Source organism: Anser anser, assembly GCF_964211835.1.
Source record: "Anser anser genome assembly, chromosome: 12".
Classification (NCBI taxonomy): Eukaryota; Metazoa; Chordata; class Aves; order Anseriformes; family Anatidae; genus Anser; species Anser anser.
This window is the reverse complement of record NC_139733.1, coordinates 19,570,369-19,584,273: the sequence shown is the minus strand read 5'-3', so window position 1 is coordinate 19,584,273 and position 13,905 is coordinate 19,570,369. Positions and strand designations below refer to the sequence as shown.

The 13,905-nt window shown below is 46.0% G+C and overlaps 1 protein-coding gene across 14 annotated transcripts in view; it reads left to right on the top strand.

Moving 5' to 3' along the window:
• FOXP1 (forkhead box P1) overlaps nt 1-13,905 on the top strand; it is a 384,604-nt gene that overhangs the window by 135,735 nt on the left and 234,964 nt on the right. For 3 of the 14 annotated variants that reach the window (XM_083795638.1, XM_083795614.1, XM_083795639.1), the window contains one exon: nt 4,249-4,343. The exons of the other annotated variants lie outside the window; for them this stretch is intronic. The gene's annotated coding sequence lies outside the window, so the exon portion shown is untranslated. The remainder of the gene's footprint in view (nt 1-4,248; nt 4,344-13,905) is intronic. 14 annotated transcript variants of the gene reach the window in all.

Genomic DNA, 13,905 nt, shown 5'->3' with positions numbered 1-13,905 from the left:
AGCAGTAACGTTTGAAACGCGAGTAATTTCTGCAGGGAGCTTTGCTTGTACACAGTCATAGTGAAAAAAAGGAGAGAAAATTGCACCCTGTAGTTAATCCTGGGGAAGAAAAAAAAAAAAAACAACTTTGTTGTTGATGATATATCCAGTGCATTTGGGCAGATCCTCAGTAAAACTCCTGGAAATCTTTTAACTTTACCAGCGGTAATGCTGTGCATTCGCCCTGAGTCAGGACCTGGTGCCTCTGGAGTTTCGCTGCCTCTTGGCAGTGTCTCCTCCCCTTTGCCATCCCGCAGGCTCTAGCATCTCTCAGATGAAGGAAGGGGCAGGAGGGTTTTCGTCCATCAGCGCTGCCTGAACATTCCTTAATCTGGACTCTCCTTTGCCACCGCATACTTGCAGGCTCGGTCTGAGCACAAAGCCTCTGTCCTCGTGGTTTTCCCAGGAGCGATGCCCGTTCCCAGGCCGCTTCCTCCAGAAGAGCCGTGGCGCAGCACAGCCCGGGGCAGGGCAGGGCAGGGCAGCAGCACCTTTGTTAATCCCGACATTTCCCCGCCGTTTCGCCTTTCCCTGTGAGGTTGGGGCCGTAGGCAACGCATTCCCCCTGGAAGGTTTCCCAACCCCTCTTAGGAAACAGCGAGGCTCGGGCGAGGATATTTGCTAACACGATCAACCAAACATAGCTTGTGCGTCCCCAGGTCGGTCCTGCCTTAAATGTGCTTACACGTGAGGTTCCTGCCATGAGCTGCGAGCTCGTAGCTGAGCAGGTAACAAAGGTGAGACATCCCCAAAGCGCTGCACCAGGTGCCCAGCAGCCCTAAATCAGTAGGGCCGCGCCAGCGCTGGTAGCTGGGGCTCTGCTCCGCATCGCCTCGCAGCGCTTCAACCTCCCAGGTTCCTGAGGTGGAGTAAAAAGCTGGGGCTTGGTGTTGGAGCAGCCCCCTTGTTGTGGTTTAGATGTTACGGCACTGGAAACGAGACCACCCAGCACTTAACGTGTACGCTGCTGCCCTGCACGTGGCATTTGGAGAAGTAATGAAATCGTTCCTGTGGGATAGTGCTTCTTGGGGCCTGCTTAACAAGCCCAAATTACACACCCGGTTGTGGAAAAATATTGTGAATTGCATATCCGATGAATTGCTTAATTGTTCGGAGAAGCACGTGGGGTTTTGTCGCTGGTTTGGCTGTTGGCAGGCCCAAGCTTACGGCGCTTCTCAAAGCTGAGTGCTTTGTTCTCCTCCTCGTAGCGCGGGCGTGCGTAGCAGTAAGCTTGCCCTCTCTTTCTGTACATTTTTGGTAACCGGAGCTTGATCTGGAGCAGAGCGCAGTTGGGACCATCACGGCGGGGGCTGAACTGCATCCCAAGCAGCCCTCTTTAGTTTGCAGTTCCTGAGTTTGCTGCTGTGTTACCAAAGCAGACTTTCCCTTCGGTTCCAAAAAACGCTAACTTCTGTCTTTGTTCCCTTCCTTACCTTCATCCAACCACATAATTGCTTTATATTACTTGAACACACCAATCTCTGAAACTGCTCCATTTTCTTGGTTATTGGGCTATTTTCCTTGTTCTTTTGCGATAGAAATCCTTAGAGATTGTGTCTTTCGCACAATAGCAGATTTATGTTTAAGGAGACTGGTAGTCCTTGGAGAATGGGAAGTCTCGTGTCTTTATCCTCCGATGATGATACTGAAGAGAGGATTTCTAGTACCAGTAGGCTCGGATGTAGGCATGCGAAAATGATGCCAAAAGCCTATTTGATCTAAATATATGTATTCGCAAGTCGGGGGGAAAAATGCTGATTCTGATATTGAGCACTGCAGTCTGCTTTGTGTTCTAACCTAAGTGTAGCAAGCTGGCTGAAATCGTCAAATATTTTTGAACTCTGCATGGAGGCGGATGTTGTCTTACAGAGTGAAGGGAAGGCTGACATGTACTGGCATGCTCCGAGCAGACTTTACAGCACTGCAGAAGGATCACACCGTATTTAAATCGCAACAGGACAAACCACCCAGCCTTGCCTCCCCTTGGGAGTGGGGAACACCCCTGGCACTTCCTCTTGGGGTGGGAAAGCTCCCTTCCAGATACGTCCCAGGTACTGATAAGGAACTTGGAAGCATTCGTTAAACTGAGTTAATCAGGTTTGTTTTCGTTTTTATGGTACGTGGTGATGTGTTTGCAGTGACACCCTCTGCTATTTTTTCTTTCCGTACTGTTTTAAAACAAAACCCAAGAAAACAATGTCCTGTCTGCAGAGAACAGGAGCTTCAGTGTGCAGCGTGGAAAATGAGGGAGAATTTCTGTCTTGAGAAAAACATACAAATTTTGTGCTGTGATTTTTGATGCTGAATGATCAGGTTCTGTTTTTATTAAGGCAAAATATATATATTGTACAAGAATAAGTGTTATATTTATAAACACTTCCCTGGCTCTATGAGCTCTTGTTCACCTTACAAAAAACCTGTTCATGCTGCAATAAAAATACATACATTTAATTCTTAAGCAGTGAATTTGCACATTTTACTCTTAATTCACAAAGAAAGTTTGGCTCTACAGAAACCTGTGGTTCCTTTCAAGGCAGCTGCATGAATTTACATAGAAAATATAAACTGGCATGGGTAATAAACTCCTTAAGCCTGGAAAGGATTCTGCTTAGGATCCCTGTACAGGGTGTGCAAAGAACCTTGTTCAGAGACATTCCTGTGTGCGCACAATGTGTTTTCCTGTGCCGTCCCTTTGGTTTTCTTGGACCGGTTTTAACACTGCTTTCCAGAAGTTAAAGATGCAGCAAACGTGTCAGAAACTTTTGGGGTAATGATGCTCCCTCCAGCTTTGCTGCTGCCGGTAAAATTCAGTGAAGCTTCAGGTCTGATTGCTGCTGTGCTGGTGTGGGCTCAGGAGCGCGGAGCGGGAGGCTCTGGTGAGTGCCGGTGGGCACGTTGAGGGCACTTTGTGCCCCCGGCAAGCGGCTCGGCGTCCCCGGGCGGTGGGTGGGAGTCGAGGTGGCCGCGCAGCCCCTGCTCAGCTCCCCGTGCTGGTTGCACGTTTTTCAGGGAGCTGGTGGCAGACCTTCAGCTGCTGGCGAGCTCATGTGCTGCCTTCACTGCTAGCTTTGGTCTGACCACAGGCATGAAGAAAATGGAGGTCAGGGATGAGCCAACGGCTGCAGAAACCTCGGGTAATCCTTCTGTAACCACGGCAGGAGTGTGCTGCCCATTACTTGTGAGGTCATCTGCTGTGAAAACATCCTGGGTATGACTGCACCTATGTCAACGTGGGGATGCGCCTTCCAAGTCAAAGAGCTGCTCAGGTCTTTGATGGGCTCCGCTGAACGAGCACAGGGTTTGTGAAGAAGCAAACCCGCTGCTAAATTGAACCTTTCGGGGGGGATGCAGGACTTGGAGGGCCAGCAGCGAGGGAGCCTGCACCAACACCACGTCAGGCTGACTTACCTTGGGTTATCTGGCACGGCAACGTGATGGATGCCGAGGTTTTGCGATGCAGCCGTGGCGCGGATGTTGAAATGCTGACGGTGTGTGCTGGGCTGGGCTGGACGTGCCGTGCCTCGCATGCGGCTGGTCCCGGGACCCGAGCTGGGCTGAAGGCGGCGTGGCTGCCGCAGGGAGGAGCTGAAGCATGCTCTGAAAGCTGTGCTGCATGATTTGGGGGTGCTTCGGCAAGTTCTGGTCAGAGGGGAGGTTTGTTATAGTGAGAGGCGGTGGGCCAGCAGGGAGGAGTGTGCAAGGACCACCTGGGACTCCGTGTTCTAGCCCGTTCTTCCGGAAAGGAAAGTGCAAAAAGAGCAAAGGACCCTGTGATAAAAACTGTTCCATATGAATGCGCGGATTTGGACATACGAAATCGCAGACGCAAATTTAGATGCTGTCTTGAGGCACCTCTGGTCGTTTGTTCTGTTGTTTCCCACATTTGGGGCCTTGGGAGAGGTATGATGAGATCTGATTAGCAGTAAGTCTGTTAATTATAACTTCTAAATTAGAGCATCGGTGCAGAAGCATCGCTTTCTGATTTGGATTAAAAAGCCCTTCATCTCAACAAAGCACAGTCAGCGCGGGTGATAGCGCAGAGCACTGAAGTACGTTAGATCAAGTTGATGCGTTTCATGTGTGATGCCAAAATGGCTAATGAGTTACTGCAGCCTAAGATTTATCACCACGACTTGCTTACGCTCCTGCTACTTGCTGCCCAAAGCTATCGATGTGTGTTGTAAACTCACCTGCTGGTTTGTCTTCCAGTTCTGCAGAGAGCCTGCGTGCGGGAGGTATCAAACCCGAAATTTAGTACAGCCTGGTGGGATCCCTTCAGTGACGAGCTCTGAACTTAGTGCAAGGTAATCCACAGGAGTGGAACTGGATGTGGGAACATCGCACTGCCCACTCTCTTCTCCCCTGCTCTGCCCTCCTCCCAGCTCCCCACATCACGGACTTCTCCCAGGATACCTCGGATTCATTTCTGTTTGCTGGGAGGTCTCCGTATAACAGGAAGGTGCTGAGAGCGTTGCACGGAGCTTCCTGAATGGCAGCTGATGAGGTCTGGGGGGCTGCAGGCCTGTGATAGGCACTCAGCTGTGGACAGGGTGTTCTTTGCTGCTTTTGTTGCTCTTACATCAAGGTTATATTGTTCATGAACAAATTCAGGCTTCTTGAAAATAGGTAAGCTGTAGATTTAAGGGCAGGAGATGTAGAGAATCCACCTGGTGTGCCATGAACCCAAGGCAGATAGAGCCCTTTGGAGGAAAACTGGCCGAGCACTGCATTGTCAGGACTTCCTCTCCTGTCCAAATTTCTTTATGCAAGGCCTCACTGGGCAGTGTTACACCTCCGCACGTAACTCAGGTTTCCGCAGTTGTCTTCAGTGACAAGTTGTCTAAAGGCAGGATAAGACAAAGCCCCCGTGTCTGCCGGGGTGGAAGTCTGACACGAGCAGGTGAAGTGACCTGGCTGTATACAGAGATACAAGAACAACTATTTTTGCCTTCAAGACTTGGTGGGCAGAAAATAGCTCAGTCGTACCAAAGCTGGGACATCTGGTGCATAAAAGTGTGTAGTGTTCTGTAATGAATTGGAAATGGCATTACTGCAATATATATAATAACATGGAAATAGTGCAGTATGGTGTGAGGAACTTGTATAGAATATATAAAATGTCATGGTTTTCACATACATTGTGGAAAAGAGAAAATAACTTCAAGTGTAAAGGATATGGAAATTCAGTGAATAAACATCAGTGCATTCGAGGATTTTTCATGCAACAAGCTAGATTTATCTTTCGCAGAGAAAATCTATAAACATCAATGACTGCGGATACGTGAGGAAGCCTGGGCATGCAACAAAACCTACTTTTCGATAGATCTCTCTTTCCTTAAATATAAACAATTGAGCACAAGAAGATCTAAGATCTGATTCATTTCTCATTTGTATCAGTTTCATCCAGGATACCTCCTGAGATTTGAAAAAAGCTGTGCTGTTTAACACCTGAGTAAGCGAAAATCGGGTTCATTTTCCTGTTTGAGATCAACAACGTTTCAACAGGCTAAACGAACTAGGGCTATCGAACCGCCTGGCTCACTTTGGGCAGTAATACACCAGGCCTGTGCAACTTGTAAACACGTTGAGAAGTTACCCTACCAGATCTAACCGGGGTTGGGTTGGAAGTATGAAGGAAATCCAACGCTTCTTGAGATGTTAGGATTTCTTTTTTTATTCCCCACTTTTTTAAGCTCTCAAGAAAACGCAGGTGCAGCTCTCACTGGCATCTAGGCAGTGAGTGCTTGAGCACAGGATATCATCTCCTAGGTCAGAAGCACCTGTGATCCTCTCGCCTATCCCATAGTATGGGAGAAGAGATGGAAACGTGGAAGTGCGAGACCACCTTCATGGAATATCACGGACTGCGGTATTTTTGTTAGTGCATGTGTTCACAAGCTACGTCCCCACGGTACGGTACCCCAGAGACACATAGCAGAGCACGATGCAGTTTTACTTCTAAGTCAGGCCTCTGTTGTATGGCCTAAAAGCTTTGTAAGAATTTAGCAGCAATATCAAGAAAACCCAATATAAGTGGTCCATTAATGAATAGGTCCTTGAGCGTCAGGAAGCAGACGTTGTTGGAAACTTGGGTAATATTACTGTTGGGTTTTATTAATTAAATATAGCTATTAATATGACCTTGGATTTAAACACAATGACCTCTTTTGTGAGTATGATTAGCAGATGTTTACCATAATTCTTCACTCTCTGAAAAATGCTTGTTGCACCCAATAAAAACAACCATATTTACTTTGCTAAATCAAATATTTGGAACTTGGGTCTTACTTTATATATCATGGCTCCAGTGTCTTAGACTTTCCAAGTTTAAGGTTGAGAGCCCTTGGAGTAACATATGTGGTAGATCTCTGAGTACAATGACCTATTGTATTAGTGAGCATGTTTTTTTTTTCTCTTTGACATTGTATCTTCTACAGTGAAACCAGTGTTCTCTACCAGCCTCTGGATTTTATTTTTACAGAAGTGTGGGGAGAACATTTTTGAATCCACAAGGCTTTCTATATTTTGTCCGTTACTGGTGGGAGACTTCCTTTCCAGAAGAACCGTAGCAATGGAAGCAGGAAACACAATTTCAGTTCTTAAAATAAAGCTGGAAGTTATTTTCATTTTCAATAGCATCTCACCTAATTTTAGACTGTAAAAAGTTTGTTTCGTGATGATTTTCCTTTTTGTAGTGAATTCAGAATTTAAAAGCAGTAAGTCACTTAATCCAGATCATGCCCCCACCCTCCAAAAAAAAAAGAAAAAAGGCCACCTGCTGCCCACAAACTACAACAGGTATTTTCTGTGTGTGAGCATTGTTTCCTAGCTGCTGTGGTCAATTTTAGTAGCAGGTCTGCTGCCTGCTTGTCTGCACTGCCGAAAGGAAATAGCAAGGGAACAAAACTGTGCTTTTCTTGGGAAACCACTCCCTTTGGAATGGAGAGATATGGCTCGCCACTTCTATTTTGTTTCCCCCTCCAAAGTAAGCAACAACATTGCAAGGATCAGGGACAGCAAGAAAAGAATATTATTTAAAAGGCGTCATCTATCCAGCTGGTGCGTTTCAGGAAAAGGAGTCTCCTGCTTCATATTTTAAGGAGCGTAATAAAAATAGCAATCGGTTTAAGAAAGGGGCTGATGGACCGGAGAAAGTGACAGCAGCAGCACGGGGAAATAGTACTCCATTTATCTGAGCAAGCTAGCACATTGATAATGCTCCTCTCTGCAGTAGGTGCTATCAAATCAGAGACGATTTGTATCCACTGTGTGGCAGGTTACTTACATGGGAACAAGTCTCCCCGACATTATTGCAGATCATCATTAACTAGCTACTGCTGTTTGTTTGTCGTTACCTGCTAGACGATGTTCGTGAGTCATGTCGTATCATTTATATATCTCACCCAGTTCAGGGACCTACTGCTTCTAATAGCACGCAGCCTGGGATCTGTTCCCTTGCTTCGTTTTACTTGGGGAAGGAAAAGAGTGGGGAAAAATACTGATTGAGGCTTCCCTCTCGCTGTAACTTAAGCAAAACGAAGGTTGTGTAGCATACGTTGAACAGGCTGCAGTGAGTAGCACCAGTGGGCACGCACAGACGAAAGGGACGGCAAAAGTAAGGAAGAAAGGTGGGCACTTCTTGGAGATCCTCAGGTCTGATGCTGCAGGGGTGTGAGGAACCAGATAAGGATTAACGGCTCTAGGTGGGGTATCCTGCTTTCTGAAGAGATTTAATCAGTTGGATTTGCATCATATAAGCTTCTTTCTTACTTGATTATCTTTCTCAGCGTGTTTCAGTTTCCTTTTCCTTTGTTCAGTAATATTTGTAATTACTATCTGTTTATTAAAATGTCAGATCCTTTTCAGCTCACAACCTAAAGGCTCTTTTTTTTATATATATTCTTAACTTTTGGAAGTTTTATCCAGTGATTTTTCTAGCCTGAATTGTTTTCCTTCAGTAGCATATTTCAGCCCTATACTGAAAATACTGGGTCAGATCGTCACTTTACAAGTCTTTGGAAGCCAATTGCAATATCTCCATTGAAGCCAGCGCATCTGTTGATTTGTAGCTGACAGCGTGCCCCATTATATCTCTCCTAAATAGTTGTGGGTTAGGTCACTCAGGAGAGCAGGCTATAATTTTGTATGAAAGCACAGTTTGGAGGAACTATGATATCAGCACCACTGTTATAAAACATGAAGTGCTTTGTCTTCTCCCTTATAAAATGTGTAATTTCTACCCATTATCAATATTATTACAAGAGTCCTTGCAGTAAACTTGTCTTTTGATAGGCAGAAACTTGTCTTTGCTAGGAGCGAATATGGTAAAGTGTAACTTCTCTTTTAAAGGAGAATAAATAACAGGAATGAAGTTTACTAGAACACAATAAAGCTGTTTCCAGGAAAGCTGCTGCAGAGGCATGTAGGATATGCTGAAGATTTATACTTGGGGTGAACATGTGCAAGTACTGTAATGATGCTGTAGAGAACATTGGAGTAAAATATTTGATCAACAGATATGTCTCGAGAAGATACATGGTTTGGTTTCCATACTAGTTTTCAGATTACAGCGAGACAGTTAAATGAAGGTTCCTTTAAACCTGTGTGCTAATAAATCACGGTGCCTGGGTGGAGGTCAGATCTATCACAGTTACCTCTTTCCTAGATAGAGCAAATTTCCACTGCCCACAAATTTGCCGAGTTGTTCGGCTCGCCCAGCGGATTCGGGGCTGAGCACTGGGCGAGGGGAGAAGCGGAGAAGTAAAAGGTTGGGTCTCAGCGGTGTCCTACAGCTCGCTGTGCAGCTCCTACCTCGGGAAGGGGTTGGAAGCTGAAGCATGGCTTGTCCTGGCTAGGTGTGCAGTTGGTTTGAGCTAATTCAATCAAGATTCAGGAGACTATAGTGAAATAAAGTGTGTGTGGGGGGGGAGAAAAAGATCAATAAAAAGGGTGGAGTAGCTGCTGTGATTAAGAAAAAAGATTACTGTTGATTTATTGATTCGGTCTTCAGCTTGCCATCTTAATCTTTTTTTTTTTTTGGTTAATGCTATTAATATTTATGGCTTAGTACCACGTGCCAATTAGAGTAGACTGTAATTAAGTCTCCGGGCCTGATAATGTTAGGCACCACGTAGCACAGAGCTCCTGCGGCCTTCGCATCGCATGTTACTGGAAAGAGAAACTTAGGTCTGAAAATCTGGTGCAGAGCGCTGAAAAAAGCCCGTTCTCTTTTCAATGTAAGAAGCAGCTTTTGTGGTTGCCCTTCCTGGGAACTTCGGAGAAAGACGGTGCCGAAGCCTGTTGCTAAGCTTTGAGTTTTGAGGGAAGTCACCCTGACCAAGCCCATTTTCCCCTGCATCAAGTGAGAAACGTTCCTCCAGCTCAAGCTGAAGCTGTGGAGACCTCGTTTTTGTGGCCTTTTCATCTTCAGGCAGTGTCTTGTCTACTTGGGTCTGTTTGCTGGGCCCAGGGCTCCTCCCTGTATGTTAGCAGGACCCCCGCTGTAGGGTCTTACAAAGTAGAGAAGCTGCAGCACGCGCCCCAAGGTCTTCCCTTTGCTGCGAGCTGGGAACAGGATAGTTGAAGACTTTTTTTTTTCTTTTGTGTAGGGGGAAACATGAGAACTCATTGTTGTGAACCGGTAGAACTGAGTCACAGAGGGTTTAGTCAAAGAAGAAATGCGTATCACCAGTGCAAACCAGAATACAAAACGTGCTTTCTTCATTACTCATTGCACCGCAAGGAGAATCAAAATCACTCAAAAATTGTTGTAACAGCTCTGTGTTGCTTAGATAAAGTAGCTTGGATGGGGTAGATTTTGTGGGAATTGCTTCCGATTTGTGTAATACAACATGCGAAGCCAACTTGTTGTGAGTTTTTCCAGTTGTGTGCAATTAAGTTAGATTTAATCGAAGAAGTTTGAATTACTTAGGTTGTTCCACAACGCTTGCACGGTGTCTTTGGGTGTCACCGAACGAGTTGTGGCCGTTCAGGTGTACTGCTCTTGCAAACAGTGCAGTGAGAACACAAAATTCAAACTTCCATGTTAATCCAGATGCCGAATTTTCAGAGCTGTGTTGTGCTCTGAGGTGTTTTGCTGCACTTTAAGCATAAATGCTGTCGTTTCGGACACGCCGTAAGTCGCTCTATTCTACCCTTATTGTATGTGAAAAGATTTACTGTATGGTTTGCTGGGGTGGGGGGTTGAGTTTAACCTATCGTGTCAAACCCGGTCCTTCAACTTCCTTTCCTGCTTCCATATGGGTAGCCATTGTGGTCGAGATTTGGTCTTGAAATCAGTGTGGTATAACACATCACAGCACACATTGTGCTGCTTCAAAAAACGTGCCGTGCCGCCGCTCCGCCAGCCCGCGGGGCAGAGCCACGTCACCCTCGCGGCCCACGTCTCGAAGCCATCGAGGCACCGAACCTCGGCTGTGTGGCTTCTTGGGTTTGCGGGGACCCGTCGGGCGGCGTGTCACTTATTGGCTCTTGGCAACCACTGAGCAGCGCGGTGGCCGCATCTTCTTGCATGAAGAACACCTCTCCGGCCTCTGCAGGGTGCCCGCGGAGCTGCGGCCAGCGCCTTGCCTTGTCCAGGAAGCCTTACCCTCGTTTTTCAGTCTCTTCGTGGTCAAAGGGTGAGCAGCTGGGTCTTACAAAGCCCCTGAGAAATCAAACAGTAGAAATACGTTCTGTATTATTTTTCAGTCCAACCCTAACTTTGTGCACCGTCGGTTCAAGAAATTTGGAGTTCATGTTTAGCTAATCTGGCAGTGGTTGCAAAAGAAACGTAACCTTCTTAGTAAGTCTGATTCTTAGAAAAAGCAATAATTGATATTCGACCACAGAAAATAAACAGATATTTAGAAGTGAGCTTTTTTTCCCCTCTAAGGAAAAGCAGTCCAACCTACCAAAAAATAAATAATTTTATCTTTACGTGCTCTCTTGCAGCTGCTGGAAAAGTGGCTTTGCATTCACCGAGCTTGGTACACAAATAACGGAGTAAATAAAAGGGTTTGCTGACGCAAGCTTCGTGAGGCACACAAAACACGTGAGTGGGAGACCAGTCAAATCAGCAAACAAAGAAATGTGCCTTCTTGAGTATCCCGGGCAAACCTGTGAAGGGTGGAAAGCAGCAATGTTGGTTTTTTTCCTCTTTTTTAGCATGAATGTTTTTAAAACACTGTGACTGTTAGTGTCAACAAAGAAGTACTGACGAAGAAAAGCAGAAATAAATGCGTGATTGGAAAGGTGCATCAGAATACAGTAATTATATAAGCTTTATTTTGGTTGCCTTTGACGCCAGCGTAAGTACGTGAAAACTAATGCACTGTAGAGGACAGGTTTGTGGTTGAAATGCACTTGATAGATTTTGACAAATTAAACAGTTGTAAAGATGTTTGGAAGTTATCCAGATCTTTACTGTTATTTATGTCACTGAACTAAAAAATCAGTGGTTAATTTGCAGTTCTTATAATTTTTATGATACTTATGTTGTTGTAAATTTAGCAGCGTGCAGCATCAACTCAGCGGGATACATTTTATGTTGTCAGCTACCTTTTGACATCATAATAGATTTCAGTTGCCAAAGCTTGAAGAGAGAGAGAATAAAATGTAAGAGCGCGCTGCACGAGGGCTTGGATGGCATCCAAGCGCAGGTAGGCGAGGAGCGCTGTGCGGGGCGCAGCGTGGCCGGGCTGCGTCCCTGGGGGGCGGTGGGACGCTCCGGAGTCCTCGTGCCTGTCCCTCAGCCCGTGGCCACAAAGGTGTTTAAGTTGCAAGGCTGGATGAGATGCTGATACGATTGGGCTCTGCGGTATCGATGAAGGGCCTTTGAAGTCCCGGCGGCTGCTTGCAGCTGATAACCGCGGGGGCGTGCAGGCTGCGGCGCTGAGCGTGTCTGGTCTCAGCCCTGCCTCTCGTCCCCCCGCGTGGGCTTTCTCCTCACCCTTCATCCCCACAGCACGTGGCGTGGCCGCTGGTTACGGGACGGCAGGCTGAGATTCGGTCTTCCAGCCCTTGTCATGCGCTCCTTGGGGGCTTCCACGTCACTGAGGGTGCGAGATGGGAGCGCTGGTTTGGGCGCAGCGTCACGTTTCAAGTCGTGTTTCCTGGGCAAACACCGACAGCTGATAGAGAGCGGCCTGAGCAAACCTGCAGCGGGCTGCGGTGGCAGCTGGGAGCCGCTCCGTTAGCGTGGGGCAGCGTGGATCGAAGGAGAGGGCCCAGCAGGAGCTTTCCAGAGTGCCTCCGGTACCTGAATTCACCCACTTGGCACGCTTTGTCTTGTAGAGACTTCTCACAATATTTTTCTTTTTATAGGGACTCTCTGTTCTCTCTATTTATAGAGACTTCTCTTCCATTGTCTCCTATCCTGGAAGAGACAGATACCTTGAGTTCAGGTGGCTTGAAGAAGAGACTGAGTTGTTTCCCTCTTGGGAGGTTTATTTTAGTGGGGTAAAACTGGGGTGCTTAAATCTGAGGGGTGAGCCCTACCTTGGGAATGTGTGACAAATGAAACGGACTCTTCGTAAAGCACATCCGTGCCCTTCCCATCTTCTGCTTCTTTCAACATTTGCCCTTTGTCTCCTAAGTCTGAAAATGGAAGAATTTATTAACGTTTGTTTCCTCCCTGTTTGTTCGTGAGCTGCGTTCTCAAGGGCGTTTCATGTGCTCTTTCCACTCTAATGGGATTGTCCATTGAGTCCAGCGCTGGCATGTTGGGAGCCATTCTCACAGATAGCTGATTAAGCCAGAATCTTCCTCATCCGTAGGTAATCCCAAAATACAGAAATTGTTACCGTGAGATTGCTTTTCTAACACTTGGAGTTTATAATTAAGTGCTTTGTAGCTGTCCTCCCTCCTCATCAGAGTCTTTAGCCATGCTGACTCCAGCTCTTTGATTCCCTTCTTCTTTCTCGATCATCTTACTGTGTTTTTTTTTTTTTTTTTCCCCCTCTGGAGGTAGTTTTACGTCCGACTCTCTCTGGATACTGCTTCAAAGGTGCATGACTTGGAGTAAGTTTGGGGCACGAAGGAAATATCTTGGAACACTGCACTTCCGTTAGGTTTTTGGTTGGTCTTGCTCATCACTGACTTTGGCGATGGGATCGCAGCAGTACAGCCAGAGCAGGTGGGGATGGAGGTGTTCGTTTATCTGGGGCTTATTTTCACCATCCCCATCTTTTGGCAAGGTTGAGCTTGGAGATGGAAGAACTTGGAGAGCTCTGTTTTCAAATGGGCAGCAAATGGGGTGATTAGAACTTCAGATTTTGGCAAAGAAATCTTGCAAATGCCAGGGATCTGGGCAGAAACATGCTCCTCGGTCAGGCAGCCACGTTCCCATGCGCACACCTGTGAGATGCTCATTCGGTGCTTCTTTAGGTTGAAGAAACTGGTCTTGTGTGTTGGAAGAACAAGACCCAATTTCCATTTCGCTTAGAAGTAGCAGACTAGTACGTTAGTCTGTGTTCGCTGGCTAGACTTATTCTGGCTAATGTTTGCCAGATTCTTCTATTACATATTAAAATAAGATCTTTTGAGTGGGTTTTATTTTTGTGCGTGTTTCAAAAAACTAGGCCAGCCCTAACAAGCACATTTTTGTTTTTGTTTTTGCATTTTGTCATTTTACATATTGAAAAACGGAATGCAAAAAGAAAAAAAAAAGCCTGCTAACATAAAAAAAAAAAAACATATATAACTTTGCATTATTCTGCATAAGTGTTAAAATCTGACTGATAGTTTGTGTATACAGACTGCTTTTTATGGTGTTTCCTTTCCCCACCCAAAGATCACAGATGTTATGATAAAAATTAATGCCCTTTTAGTACATGCTTTTCTTTTGTAAACTTGGCGTAAATAAGG